The sequence below is a fragment of the Cherax quadricarinatus genome, chromosome 45 (genome assembly GCF_038502225.1).
Source record: "Cherax quadricarinatus isolate ZL_2023a chromosome 45, ASM3850222v1, whole genome shotgun sequence".
Taxonomy (NCBI): domain Eukaryota; kingdom Metazoa; phylum Arthropoda; class Malacostraca; order Decapoda; family Parastacidae; genus Cherax; species Cherax quadricarinatus.
In genome coordinates this window covers 3,785,763-3,788,203 of record NC_091336.1, presented here as the reverse complement: position 1 = coordinate 3,788,203, position 2,441 = coordinate 3,785,763, and the positions used below count along the sequence as shown (strand labels likewise).

General features: G+C 43.0%; 1 protein-coding gene across 1 annotated transcript in view; it reads right to left on the bottom strand.

The window, feature by feature from the left end:
- The window catches only part of LOC128705959 (uncharacterized), an 18,245-nt gene extending 16,453 nt beyond the window's left edge, over positions 1-1,792 (bottom strand). Inside the window, exon 1 of the mRNA XM_070094269.1 lies at positions 1,657-1,792. The gene's annotated coding sequence lies outside the window, so the exon portion shown is untranslated. The remainder of the gene's footprint in view (positions 1-1,656) is intronic.
- Between the last annotated feature and the right edge of the window lie 649 nt (positions 1,793-2,441).

Below are 2,441 nucleotides of genomic sequence, written 5' to 3'. Positions count from 1 at the left end.
GTTTGCAACAAGACTAGTCCCAGAGCTAAGGGTGTCCTACGAAAAAAAGTTAATTAAGGGAAATCGTCCTGACGACACTGGAGGACAGGAGGGTTATGGGAGACACGATAACGACATGCAAAATAATGGGAGGAATTGACAAGGTGGACAGAGTCAGGATGTTCCAGAGATGGGACACAGAAACAAGGGGTCACAATTGAAAGTTGGAGACTCTGATGAGTCAAATGTATGCTAGGAAGTATTTATTTGGTCAAAGAGTTGTCAGAAATTGGAATAGTCTGGCAAGTGACGTAGTGGCGGCAGGAACCATACGTAGTTTTAATACGAGGTTTGATCAAGCTCATGGAGCAGGGAGAGAGAGGACCTAGTAGCGATCAGTGAAGAGGCGGGACCAGGAACTATGACTCGACCCCTGCAACCTCATATAGGTGAGTACACACGTACGTGTCGTCAGACACGTCAGACTGAGCTAATATCTCAAAGTGCACTGTCGAAGGCCTACTGGCCCACATTAATATGACCTCTATGATTTTTAGCACTTCCACCGATTAAAATAAATAATAGTTCACAATATCAACAAGAAATACTATAACTGTTAAAATGACAGCATTTTTCAAATGTCACACTACTGAATGTCACACTACTGAATGTCACACTACTGAATGTCACACTACTGAATGTCACACTACTGAATGTCACACTACTGAATAGAATAACATCGTCAGACAATATTGTCTAACTGATAAGAGAAAAAATGTATGAGTAATTTGAAATTAAACCTTTAAAATAATAAGAATAGAGGAGCACTTCATTATGCCCCCGCGCCCACTCCATACTAGGGTGGTCAGTTACAAATCTCCAAAAATGACACAGCCGCTATGTGTATACATATATAATGAATATGCATTTTACTTTGTTATAATGACCAAAATACGCAAATTACCAAATTCTAGTTCTTAAATAAATTACTGAAGTCTTAATTCTGGAGATGTAACCTAAATCAAACACGTTTTATGAAAGTGTAGAAAAATATACTTAGGAGAATTATTTATTTGTCAAATATCACGATTATGTGATGAATGATATTTTGTGGTAATTCTTCAAATAAAGTCATGCACCTCCCAGTGCGGCCTTCGGCAGACTGAGCGTCTCAGACTCCGAGGAGTATTTGATTGATAGCTTGACTTGTCTGGTACATGTGCACTGCGGCTCTGCGCGTAGTATTGCCAAAGGCAGCTACATAAAATTATAATAAAATTACGTCAATGGTTATTATGGCCTTCAGTTCCTGCTGTTTTAGTATACATAAGGTAATTTTCTTGAGACAAGCCCCAAAAAGAAGGAAAAATTAACGCCGTGCTTGAGGTGACGCAGGACGGAGGACAGTGCTCACAAGCAGGACGTCTGGCCAGCCTACATCCACTCGGGCGACTCCAAAATACAACTTCCAACACAGAAATATTATACAAATGAACAAGGGTCATTTATCACTACAGAGCACGGGTGCAAAAGGGATGATAGAAGGAAAAAGGTGTGTTGGAAGAAAATATTGCAGTATAGAGTGGTGAAGATCTAACCTAGGAAGACAAATATTATGAAAACTTTGCTAAGTGTGTAGGGATGCAAAAGACAAGTGATGCTGTTTCCCTGTCTTACCTCTGCTGTTCACACACCAATGACAAATCTGTTTTTTCTTGATAAGTTCATCACAATATAAACTCCAGTGTGTCAGTCAAAAAGCGGAGAAACATGCGACGTACAACCTACTCCGCTGACAGTGCACTACTGCCCAGCTGTGTTCACTATGCCGTTAGTTGCCACCCTTACCCGTCCCTCCACTGTGACACCACAAGGTCACCTGGGCACCCCCACGATGACGCCACAAGGTAATCCCCTCACATTGACGTTACAAGGTCAGCCCTCTTGCTGACGTCTTAAGATAATCCCCTAACACTGACGTCAAGAGTTCATCACCTCACACGGAAGTCACAAGGCTATTTGGGCAGTCACAAACTAACGTTACAACGTCACTTGGGCACCCCTGCGTCTATGTTACAATGTCATGTCCACTGACGTTACAACGTCACTTGGGCACTCCTGCGTCTATGTTACAAGGTCATGTCCACTGACGTTACAACGTCACTTGAGCACCCCTGCGTCTATGTTACAAGGTCATGTCCAATGACGTTACAACGTCACTTGGGCACCCCTGAGTCTATGTTACAAGGTCATGTCCACTGACGTTACAACGTCCCTTGGGCACCCGTGAGTCTATGTTACAAGGTCATGTCCACTGACGTTACAACGTCACTTGGGCACCCCTGCGTCTATGTTACAATGTCATGTCCACTGACGTTACAACGTCACTTGGGCACCCCTGCGTCTGTTACAAGGTCATCTCCATTAACCTTACAACGTCACTTGGGCACCTCTGCGTGTAT